Source organism: Malus domestica, chromosome 09 (genome assembly GCF_042453785.1).
Source record: "Malus domestica chromosome 09, GDT2T_hap1".
NCBI classification, from domain to species: domain Eukaryota; kingdom Viridiplantae; phylum Streptophyta; class Magnoliopsida; order Rosales; family Rosaceae; genus Malus; species Malus domestica.
The window spans coordinates 10,180,664-10,194,451 of record NC_091669.1 but is presented as its reverse complement, the minus strand read 5'-3'; positions in this window follow the sequence as shown (position 1 = coordinate 10,194,451).

Genomic DNA, 13,788 nt, shown 5'->3' with positions numbered 1-13,788 from the left:
TTAAAAGTGTTTTAATGTGTTCTTTGGAACCCCTAAGTACCCTAGTTTGGTTAGATGTTATTTCCCTTAAGTAAGAATGGTTTTGGAATGTTTTTGGGTGGAAAAAGTTCATGGAAAAATTTGGGTTTTTCATGGATGTTCTTCATTGTTCTTGATGTTCTTGCCAAGAACAAAAAGGTTTGGTGTATTGATTCAAAGTTTTGAATTATTTCATAAAGTATATGTGATATGTTTTTAAATGATTTTTTTATGTATTTAAAGTGTTAGATATTTGTATAAATGATGATTGAAATAATTGTGATTGAATTATTTCAAAAACTTATCTTACATACACTTGCATGATTGATTTTGACAAAACTCACAAATCAACACACACACCCACCTTATCTTCCCCTAAAACCGGCCACTCCCTCAAAGGGAGTACTTTTGGGGCTTTTATGCAATTACATAAAGTTTTGATACTTTTGTGTATTTGCACTTTGGCCCAAAAGTTTACGTTTTTACGTTTAGGTCCAAAAACGCTAAAGGACAAATTGTTTTGATCCTTTAATGATGTTTTTGCATTATTAAAAGTTTGGGTTCTAGTTGTATTTACATGAAGTTGTGACTTTTGTGTATTATACAAAGTGACCCCAAAAGTTTTTGTTATTGCAATATGGCCCAAAAGTTGAGGTTAATTGCAAGATGGCCCAAATAGGATGAGAACAAAATTGTTTTGTCTCTTTAAATGAGAATTGGATTTTCATTTTGTTTAGCTCCATTTAAATCAATCTTATGGATAAAAAAAAAAACCAAATGAAAATGTTGCATTCATTAATTAGTTAAAGTGTTAATTAATTAAAGGGTGATTATGAACCTAAGCCTAATATAATTGAGCTATGTGAAAGGCGTTTCAAATTTGTTTGAACCATGGGAATGTGTAGATTAGATTTTGGTTGTAATTTGATTTGATCAAATGTTGTAAAAGGGCTTAAGCTCTTCTTTACTTTAAAGTAATTTGTTATATGCAAATGTTGTAATGAGCATAAGCTCACCTTTACTTTGAAGTACTTCTTTCTTGCTTTATATGATATGCATGAAAATGAAGTAGTTGGGTCCAACGCCCATAAGACAACACGCCTTAATGTGATTAAACGCGTAACTAAAATCAATCTTCATTCCTAGACCGAGATTCAACACAAGGCTCGTGTTGAATCTAAACAAAGGTTCATGATCATCCTTAGGCCCTAAGACAACTATGTAGTCCATCAAATGAATGCAAAGTTTATGTTAGTAGTATCATATACTCTTGCTTTAAAATCGTTTTAAAAGCATAGTGGGAGTATTATGTACAACTAAAACAATGAGATGGACCAATAGTTGTAATAGGATCAAAATAGTTTTAATAGAGATTAAAATGTATGTTTATATGTGATGAGACCTAAAACCCTCAATCAAACCAATATTAAGTTGATAAGCGAGAGATGTTTAGAATATCTCTTCGTGGCCTTCCACCGTGGTGGGATCCAATCGTTTATGACTTGTACACCGGCTTCACCCTATCATGGGGGAGTACACAGTGCATGCTTATACTCAGGAGGAATCCATATACATATGATGAGGTGAGTGTAGGCAACGAGGATAGCTATATATCGTATCATCGTGAGGCTATTCTTGAACCCCTTCACACACTAAGCATGGTGGGAAGAACTTAACTAAGTGCAATGGAACCAATATCATATCATTGTGAGGTTACATTCTCTAGAGGCCAAATAAGATGGGTACTTGCATGAGTTGCAAATGAGTAAGCGTACTCTCTCATTATTATTGTTGCTAGCCATATATCGTATCATCGTGAGGTGGGCTTGGTAATAGTGAGCCTCCCATAACCTACTAGGAGTTTCATCCAAAACTCTCGAATTCCTATGAGGGATATGGAATTTGCCAAAAATAGTGGGTGGTGCTATTTTGATTTAAAGACCCGAATCAAATGGCTTAAAATCAATCAATCTATATTCGTTATGTATTTGATTACCAATATATTTGCAAACGCTATCCAACACTTGACAAATAAAAGCCGAACGTTTAGTTTACGGACTTGGTACTACAAAACCATAGATTGTCTTTAATGGCTTGTAAAAGTACCAAAGTAGTCTCATCCTCACAATCTTCCTATTGATAATGTATCATTAGAAGAATATGTTAGAAAAGGTCTATCATAAAGAGGACAACACTATTAAATGTCATAATTCTTCAATTACAATTTGTTGTATGAAGAAATAGGAGTTGCTTTGAACAACTCTTAGTCAATGCAAACACTTAGTGCTTGTTTCTTTGTTAAATGAATAAAGAACTTGAGAAGAAGGCACAAAGGCATGGACACTTTATGTGCCATGATTCTTCACTTACAATTTGTTGTATGAAGAAATGAGAGTTGCCTTGTACAACTCTTGAAGGTTTGTAATTATGTTTAGAACATAATGGTTGGTTGACAAAAATAGTCCATTAACATGGACTTATGATGATTTTGAATCATTAAGTGTTGAAGTGATAAACCACTTAACGAGACGGAAACTAGGCAAGGACTTCACCTTTGTTTCCCTATCCTAATCGTTCACTAAGTTTATTGTAAACTATGTAGTGAACAAAAACCACATGCTCTCCAAAATTGTTTGATGTGTATAACACAATTGAAAAAGGTTTCAAGAGAGATAGTGGGAGTTTAGGGACAATGACTAATGTAGTCAAAGGTGAAAGTCAAATAAAGAAGATAAATAACTCCAAGGGAACAAACTTTCTTTATGAAAGGATGGATATTGGAAGGGGTATTTGCAAGAAATGTCTTGCAAGTGTCAAGGACACACCTTTCGAAGGTGTTGTAAATTGTTCTTGAATAGTTCAAAACAGTTGGTTCTTCTACTTGAATGCATGATTCCGTATTAGTGACTATGTTTTACAATCGTTGTAAAAGTGTGGCTAATAAGAAGTAGAAGATTAATGAGAGAAGAGAAAGTACTTCACATTCGAAGCGTGAATCAAATGTAGATCTCTGCGAAAGCAGATGGTACTTACTTCCTCATATGAACTACCAAAGAAATTGGAAAAACATAGATTGTCTTTATATTCCAATTTTAAGGAACTAAATTCCGTCACTATGTGAAATGGATAAATGTTTTGTTTGACAAAACAATGTTCTTTATTAATCAATGATTGGATTATGGTAATCTAATTAATTATCTCTATAGTAGAGATGATATGGTAGTGTTAACTGTTTAGAAAATAATGATGCTTAAAACCCAAAAGGTTGCAAGGTAGTGACTAATTCCAACTAAAGTTGTGATACCTCTAAAACATAAATTACGAGTTGGTCATAGATGGACGCTTTGGATCGTAAGGTCCGGATCCAATACCTTCTTGTTAAAATTGTATGGAGGCGAAATGTTCGAATCTTTATTCTTTTGGAAAGAAGAAAGAATCACAAAGTTGTTGAGGTTAATTCACTTAGATGTTAGTGGCACTTGTCCACAAACATAATACTACTCATGTTGAATAACATTCACCGAAGATCACTCTCGGTTGGACTATAGTTTATTTTGAATAAACACAAGTCCGAATACTTTGCAAAATGTTTCAAAGAATTCAAGAAATGTAAGTTGATGAGTAAAACATCTAAAGTAATTACCTCCTTAGATTTGATCCAAGGAAAGGTAACACTTTAGATGAGTTTTCTTGAAAGATATCAAAGAAAATAGCATCATAAGATAATATATTTCTCCATTAGGAGAAGAACGAACTTGAATAAGATTTAGTTCGTTAGATGTTATCTATTACCCATATATAGGATATATACTTCTAAAACAATATGATTGTCAATGAGAAGATCTTCCAATATTTTCATCACTCCATAAGATGTAGTTGGAAAGAAAGACAAATCTTAAGCATGTTAAAGATTTGGGGTTGTGTGCTAACAAGCAATATTTGTTTGATAATAATCTTGTAGGATATCCTTAAAATAACATTTGGATATCGCTTCTATAAACCAACTAACAAATGTTGTTTTGTTGGGTAGTTCATTGTAATTCTACAATGTGATTTGCCTAAAAGCAAATGAACGAGAGATAGAACTCAAAGAATGGGTTCTTTGAGAGACAAGAAAGTAATCAATAAAAATAACAACCTAGTTCCTATACCACAAGCTCCAAGGTAGTCGATAAGGATTTATAAACCGTCTCAGTTGAATGGTTTTGAACTTTATGACTACATTGAGTGCATATACGATATATACTCAAGGAAATGGTAAGGTACCATTTGAATCGAAATAATGAAACCTTGAAAGCTAATTGGTAGCTTAAGGTGACTACAATCAAATAGAATGGTTGACTTTAAAGGAACCATTTTTGACGTAGTCTTAGTTTCAATAAATTCGAAGATTGCTAGCTACAACTAAATGGTGATTCAATGTTTTGACATAATATGGGTTTCCGAAACCATTATTAAGATAGTCTTGATAATATATGTCTAAAACTATAAATCACAAGATATGTAAGTTGTAGAGATCCATCCATCATGGATCTTAGCAAATTAATGGGAGCTATTTGCATTTTATGAGAAAATGATCAAATCGTTTGATTTCTCATAAAAGATGTAAATGAATCTTTTGTTTACTAGTTTTACAAAAGATTAGTGGGAGTTAATCATGTTCCTAAAATTTAAATATATATGATATATTAATTTTGGAAATGAAAAGAATACTTCTTCGTTAAAGTTATGACTTTAATACATTATATGAAGATAGAATGTATATGGGAGATATAGTCTATATACATGGAATGGAAATCTATAATGATATATTTCATGATATAATTGGATTATATCAATGCCTAATAATAGACAATGGATGCTAGGAAGTTTCTCATATGATGATAAACTTCAATAAGAAGGACGATTCTAGTGAGACTAGCAAGTTGCCCTTCTCAAAGGGAACGTGCCCCTTTGACTCCCAAAGAAATAATGTGTAAATTGAATCCTTTATGCATAAGCAGAAAGGTGATTTATGTATTTCATATTGTATGAAAAACATTGATATGAGTTGTACCTAGAACGGTACAAGACGATATCAGTGCAAGCCCAGGATCAGAACCATGGCAACTGTCAAGTGAGTCCTTAAGTATTTAAGAAATACTAAAGGATAAATTCCTCAAAGAATGAGGAAGAATTAGAGTAACGTAAGGGAAGCGTAAATGTATTAGATTATGAATCTAATTCATCATTGGATGTTTCTTCATTATGAATGAAGAGATAAACGAATATCTCTTTATTATGACTAAAGAGATATTTGGATGGAAACATTAAAGTAATGACTTTAGTGTGTTCCATTATGAATGCAAGATATATTGCCATATAGAAGTTTACAACAATGTTGTTTGGATGGGAAAGTTCATTTATGAACTCTCTATTCGGTTCCAACCAGAAAGTGTATGACACTAATGGGGCGATAGCTCAAGCCTGGGAATCAAGGTCTCATCAAGATCCGAACACAAATGAGAGACTGAACCACATGATTGAGAATCATGTATAATGGTGATGTCGTTATTCTCAAGGTTGCTTCTGTGGATAACACATATAGATATCCACTACCTAGGCCTACTATTCAGCCATTTATGAAATGACTACAGAAGAGATATCATCATTGATGATCAAGCTGATTGGCTCTAGTGCAAGTGGGAGATTGTTGGAAATGTGCCCTAAAGCCAATCATGTGATGATACTTTACGGACATTTCACATGTTAAACTAATCTAGTTTAACATATAAAGGGCAAAGATTATTGTTTGAGCCGTCTCATATAAATGTTATATGCTTAAACGATAAAGTCCAAGGAATTTGTGATTGAGAGAATGTAATCTAATGAAGTTAGATTCTTGAGACCATTCTTTCGTAGACACATCCTAAACGTTCCTGATCATAGGATTGCCAATTGGGCATTGACAGTCCGTCAAGATCGGTACGTACTATGTCTTCTCTCAGGGAGAGTGATTAGTCTCGAATCATTGGTGTGTGTGACATCAAGACAAGTACGGTAGGTGCTCAATAGAGAATGAGTTCACTGAACGCGATCAACGAAGAGTTCTCATATTCCATGTCACATGAGAACTCATGGTTGGGATAATGCAAAGTAGTCCTTTGACCTGAGGCATCATAGTTGTCTTGTGATTAAGACCTTGATCTTTGATTATGTCAAAGTCATCCCACCAGGAGGGTGTCCACGGCATCGTTGGGGTCAAGCCGCTTAGCTATGGAGACAAATGAATGCGCAACAAGGGATCTCTAACCTTCAAACCGTTTGAGGGAGAATACTCTCTGATATGATTTGAATCTCTGGCCAGAGTATGAATGAGATTAGGGAATGCGTTCCGAATCACATTCAAGGTAATCATATAAGCACAAGACACACATTGGATAGTAGACATGAGAAAATAAACTATCAAACCAAACAATGTGGTCAAGAGTATTAGATTAGAGAAGGACCGTATTGCATTTGTAATCTCGAACTGAATAGGTTCTCTAACCTCTTCTGATTAGCTTGGGTAACCATGATATGCTGCTAGGTGTCACTCATGGTTTGTGGAAGCCCTAAACGTGTATAATCACTAAAGGGAGAATTGAAAATAGTTTCAATTCACAATCGATGTAAAATGGTTTTAATCGCCCACTACCTCGCTAAAAGGAACCTAATGGATCGCACACCGTGAAAGGTGGAGATTGGAGATTAAACAGAAATGAGTAAGAATGATTAAATGGTTTAATCATTTATTTATGGCAAGGATTAATTAATATGTTAATTAATCAAACGAATAAGTTCGTTAAAGACTTCGGGATAGTTTTGGACCTTAAGGCCCAATGGGCTTCGAACGTCAAGCCCATTAACTTAAGTTGTATGACAATTTAATGAATGAAGATTCATTAAAGCCCAAAAGCCCAAAATCCCCTAAATGGCCAGCCATGATGAAATGAATTAGGGTTTTGGTTGTTTAGGTCACTTAAAGAAGTGACTATATAAATGATTTTATAGCCAAATATTCATTAAGTGAAAAATGGGTTTATTTTTGGGGAAAATAGGTGAGAATTGTCTCTCCATTTTCTCTCTAAAGAGGCCAACACCTTGGAGGGTACATCTAGCAATCCTACTACTCCAAGGTCACTCATTTCTTCTACAATCGAACCTTGGTGTCGAGAATTAGAGGTTCTCAATTTTGGGAACTTGGAGAACCTATTCTTCCATCCAAATCCATGGATCTAAGAAGCAAGGAATGAAGGCCCTTATCTCTTTGGGTGATTAGCCTTTGCTTATGCAAAGAGGAATCTACAAAGGTATTAATTTCAACTCACTTATGTTTTGAGTTGATTATTGGTTCACCAATCTACTAGGCTTTGAATTTCATGGGTAAATGTTTTGTTTTTGAGTGCATGTAAGCATGATTCCGCCTTTAATTGTTAATTGCATGTTATATGATGTTGCTCAAATGAACATGTTTTACAAAATAATCCCTTCACCACCAACCAGGTGATGAAATGTACAACCCGTACTCTTCTTTATGTCACCAACCAGGTGATGAAATGTACAACCCATACTCGAATATCATTTGGCAACTTGCCACCAACTAGGTGATGAAATGTGATGAAAGGTGATGAAAGAACTCACATTCGTACCACCAACCAAGTGATGAAAGCAACTCACTATTCATTCCACCTACCAGAAGACGAGTGGTATAACTTGTACATGTGAACTCCTAGCATTCATAAATAATAAAAAACCCTCAAGCTTGACAACTCAAATAGGGGAGAACTTATGCCCAACAAGAGTTATAGTCAACAACAAAGTCTTATTGCAAGCCAACAACAACTTCAGTGCATGGCATACGAAGATCAAGCTATTCAGCCCTTTTACATCTGCTTCAGACATTTCCCCTTTGTAACAATGCAAACACTACAACTCGTAGAAAACTTCACACTTTTGATCAAGATAGTATGAAGCAAAACCAATTTATGGTGCCAACAAGAGCTTCATCAAAGGAGTTCAACCATAATTCTCAAAAGCCTCACGTACTTTTGATCAAGACAGTGTAAAGCAAAACCAATTTATGGTGCCAACAAGAGCTTCAATAATGGAGGGCAACCACAAGTTTCAAAAGCTTCACCCACTCTTGATCAAGATAGTGTGAAGCAAAACCAATTTATGGTGCCAACAAGAGTTTCATCAAAGGAGTTTAACCACAATTCTCATAAGCTTCACACACTCTTGATCAAGACAGTGTGAAGCAAAACCAATTTATGGTGCCAACAAGAGCTTCATCAATGGAGGACAACCACAATTCTCAAAAGCTTCACACACTCTTGATCAAGACAGTGTGAAGCAAAACCAATTTATGGTGCCAACAAAAGCTTCATCAAAGAAGTTCAACCACAATTCTCAAAAGCTTCACACATTCTTGATCAAGATAGTGTGAAGCAAAATCAATTTATGGTGCCAACAAGAGCTTCATCAACAGAAGGCAACCACAATTCTCAAAAGCTTCACACACTCTTGATCAAGACAGTGTGAAGCAAAACCAATTTATGGTGCCCACAAGAGCTTCATCAATGGAGGGCAACAATAATTCTCAAAAGCTTCACGCACTCTTGATCAAGACAGTGTGAAGCAAAACCAATTTATGGTGCCAACAAAAGCTTCATCAAAGGAGTTCAACCATAATTCTCAAAAGCTTCACACACTCTTGATCAAGACAGTGTGAAGCAAAACCAATTTATGGTGCCAACAAAAGCTTCATCAATGGAGGGCAACTACAATTCTCAAACATTCGAAGCAAATTCAAGACTGTTCGAAGCAAATTCAATTTATGTGGTTCATCCAAACCTTCGACTACTACAAGATGTAGCTTGCATTACAATCTCATGCTCAACAGTGTGGAAGCAAAATTTATATGTTGTCTCTCTCACATTTTCAAATTTCTAGTTTCCCAAAAAAAAAAAAAAAACAGAAAAAAAAGGAAATTCAACAAAGCTTCATCAATGGAGGACAACTACAAATTCTCAAAAGCTTCACACTATCTTGATCAAGATAATGCGAAGCAAAATCAATTCATGGTACCCAACAAAAGCTTCAACTCCAAAGCTTCACCTACAAAGCTTCAACTCCAAAACTTCACCTACAAAAGCTTCACCCACAAAAGCTTCACCAACAAAAGCTTCATCAATGGAAGACAACTACAAATTCTCAAAAGTTTCACACTATCTTGATCAAGATAGTGTGAAGCAAAATCAATTCATGGTACATAACAAAAGCTTCAACTCCAAAGTTTCACCTACAAAGCTTACCCACAAAAACTTCAACATAAAAGCTTCACCCAAGTTTCACCTACAAAGCTTCACCCACAAAAGCTTCAACATAAAAGCTTCACCCACAAAACCTTCAACACAAAAGCTTTACCCATAAAAGCTTCAACACGAAAGCTTCACCCATAAAAGCTTGACCCACAAAAGCTTGACCTACAAAAGTTTCACCTACAAAAGCTTGACCCACAAAAGCTTGACCCACAAAAGCTTGACCTACAAAGCTTCAACACAAAAACTTCACCTACAAAAGCTTCAACACAAAAGCTTCACCTACAAAAGCTTCACCTACAAAAGCTTCACACTATCTTGATCAAGATAGTGTGAAACAAAATCAATTCATGGTGCCCAACAAAGTTTCAATCTCAAAGCTTCACCTACAAAGCTTCAACACCAAAGCTTCACATACAAAGCTTAATATATATATATATTTTTTTTTGGAAATTCAAAAATTCAAAAATTCAAAAATTCAAAAAATAAATAAAAATTCGAAAAAAAAAATTCGAAAAAAAAAATTTGCCTAGGCCTCATTTTCTTTGGGCCTAACAACTTTCATAACAAATATATATGAATGAGGAGTTTTGGGCAACCACTTAGAAAGGAAATGCCTCATTCGTCAACTTCCTCGACCGAAGACTTGGGGGACTCCTACCATATGCTACTGCACCTTGATACTCAGAAGTCTCACGACCACTCAGTGACTTGGATTTTTCAAGTCTCCAACCGAGAAGTTTTCCTCACTCGAGAAATTAAGAGAGCACTACCTCAACATACATGCTTCACTCTCAAAGCTTCAACAAAAGAAAAAATTCAAAGAACTTAGTGAAGAAGGCCTTGATGTATTTAACACAATACGTTGAAATGAAGCAAAGCTTGTTTATTGATATCTCCGATAAGTTACAAATATGTACATATACATGAATCAAAATAAACAAACAAGAGGGAGCGTTCACAAAGGTTGCTCATGAGAAGTCTCAGTAGTCGGCAGAGCCCCAGAAATAGTAGGCACCGGAGGGTGATCATTCGGAGCCTCAGTACTGGGCAGAACCCCAGAAGGAGGAGGCACCGAAGGTTGATCATTTAGAGCTTCATTACGTGGTACAGCCCCAGAAGACGAAGGCAATAAATGCGTTTGGAAAAAACCTACAAACCTCTGATGATCAAGCAAAATTTGACCATCAGATTCTTGCAGCTGGTCAAGCTTCCTCTTCATGTTTGTAGCATAGTCATGTGCGAGCCTGTATAACTGTTTATTCTCATGCTTGAGCCATCTGATCTCCTGTTTAAGACTTATCACTTCAGCCGCCAATGATTCAACTTGGTGGGTTTGAGCAAATAGGCGTTGGGCCATATTAGACACAGAACCTGCACATTGAGCACTGAGAGCCAGAGAGCCAGAGAATCCTTAACAGCTAACTCATCAGACCGTTTGGAAAGTAGTATGTTATCTTTGGGAGTGAAAAGGTTCCTGGCCACCACCGCAGTAATCATATCATTCTTCATCACAGAGTCCCCAACGGTAAAAGGACCAGTAGGGGATAAGAAGGATGGGCGCCATATGTTGTCTTGAGAAGGCATGGCTACCTCTTCACTAAAGTTTAAGTCAAAACGAGGGTCGGATGGGCCATACATTCTCAGAAATGATGAAGGAGAAATTAGGTGCAATAAATCTCTGAAGTAAGGGGAAAATTCCTAAAAGCAATAACTCTCTGAATGTATTTTTTGCACACAATTGGTGCCTTTATAAAGGAAAGGGTAATAGGGCCATTGGTTCAAAAATCGAAGAGGCACCACTTTGAAGGTCCAGTTACCCTATTATTACCCACAAGGGTAAAGGAACAGCACCACTGCTTGATAACTAGAAAGTCCCAATGTGTGTCAACGTCCGTGGTCCGTGGCAAGGTAGACTGGCAAAAATGCCAAACCTTTACCCACATTCGAGAAAACACTCCCAACAAGATTGCTTGCTCAAAAATCGAAGAGGCACAACTCTCCAATCTCGAAAGCCAGACTCCTAACAAGATTACGTGCTAAAAAATTGAAGAGGCACCGCCCTCTGAATCTCGAGAGCCAGACTCCCAACATGATTACTTTATCAAAAATCGAAGAGACACTGCTCTCCGAATCTTGAGAGCCAGACTCCAACATGATTACTTTCTCAAAAATTGAAGAGACACTGTTCTTCGAATCTCAAGAGTCAGACTCCCTACAGGATTACTTTATCAAAAATCGAAGAGACACTGCTCTCAGAATCTCGAGAGCCAGACTCCCAACAAGATTACTTTCTCAAAAATCGAAGAGACATTGCTCTCCAAATCTCAAGAGTCAGACTCCCAACATGATTGCTTTCTCAAAAATCGAAAAGGCACCGCCCTCCGAATCTCGAGAGCCAAACTCCCAACAGGATTACGTGCTAAAAAATTAAGGAGGCATCGCCCTCCGAATCTCGAGAGCCAGACTCCAACATGATTACATTTTAAAAAATCGAAGATATACTGTTCTCCGAATCTCAAGAATCAGACTCCCAACATGATTGCTTTCTCAAAAATCGAAAAGGCATCGTTCTCTGAATCTTGAGAGCCAGACTCCCAACATGATTACTTTATCAAAAATCGAAGAGACACTGCTCTCCAAATCTCGAGAGCCAGACTCCAACAGGATTACTTTCTCAAAAATCGAAGAGACACTGTTCTTCGAATCTGAAGAGTCAGACTCCCTACAGGATTACTTTATCAAAAATCGAAGAGACACTGCTCTCAGAATCTTGAGAGCCAGACTCCCAACAGGATTACTTTCTCAAAAATCGAAGAGACACTGCTCTCCAAATCTCAAGAGTCAGACTCCCAACAGGATTGCTTTCTCAAAAATAAAAAAGGCACCGCTTTCCGAATCTCGAGAACCAGACTCCCAACATGATTACGTGCTAAAAAATCGAGGAGGCACCGCCCTCCGAATCTCGAGAGCCAGACTCCAACATGATTACTTTCTAAAAAATCGAAGAGATACTGTTATCCGAATCTCAAGAATCAGACTCCTAACATGATTACTTTCTCAAAAATTGAAAAGGCATCGTTCTCTGAATCTCGAGAGCTAGATCCCCGACATGATTGCTTGTTTGAAAACCGAAGAGGCACCGCTCTCCGAACTTCGAGAGCCAGATTTCCTTGGATAAAACTTGTCTGCAATCTTCACACGCAACCTCAGCTTTCCAGATTCCACAGACCATTTTTTCAAAGTGCTCTGACAAAGTTAAAACACGTGAAGCTTGTAGCTCCCAATACATTGCTATGACGAAGAAGGGTAAAGGAATAGCACTACTACTTGTTGTTAGGGAAACTTCTATATATGTTGACCTCCATCCTCCATAGCCAGGCAGACCTGCAAATAAAGCAAATCTCCTAGCTCGGCGACTTGGGGGACTCCTACTATAGGGTTTGTATCGCACTTGACCAAGCTCGAAACTATGAGTAAGCTTCAAGTGAAATTGATACATTACCTTGTGCATCTTCATCGGTTAAAGATACCACCCCTGGATGGAGGAAAAGTACTTCCAGAGAAGATGCCACATCTACATATGAGACAGATAAGGCAAGTGAAAATGATACCACACTTCGGTACTTAGAAGTGTCGTGATTACTCAATGGCTTGGATCTTACAAGTCCCCAACCGAGGAGCTTCCCTCACTCGGGAACTTAGGAGAGCACTGTTTGTACTATACTTGACCAATCCCGAAACTATTGAGCACCGGTTAACGTTATACCGTCAAGGACCCAGAAGAGTTTCCCTCCAACCAGGAGGCCAATCACAACACGACACGTGTCGACATCAGAAGCCAATCATAGCGCGACACGTGTTAACATCAGAAGCCAATCACAACACGACACGTGTCAATGTCAGAATGAAACTTCAAACTCTCTTCTATAATTAGAGATCATTCTCTCACAATGTTTCCTAATGTCATTGGTACTAAATCATTCACTAGTACTCACAAAAGGAGAGCTTGAATCTATGTACTTGTGTAAACCCTTCACAATTAATGAGAACTCCTCTACTCCGTAGACGTAGCCATTCTGGGTGAACCACGTACATCTTGTGTTTGTTTCCTTGTCTCTATCCATTTGCATACTTATCCACACTAGTGACCGGAGTAATCTAGCGAAGGTCACAAACTTAACACTTTATGTTGTACCAAAGTTTTCACTGATTTTGTGCATCAACATATGTAATAATGTAAAATGTGTGGGAGTCATGTTTCTACAGATGTTTATCACTACAACCGGAGCCAAACATAATTTCTACTGTTATCTTTATCCCTAGTCTGGCTTCAAATTTTAGCTAAAGGTGAACACTTTCTGTAGTATATTGTATACTTGGGTTTGCTTTACACAACATCCTTTTTGGAATATAATTATGGGCAATG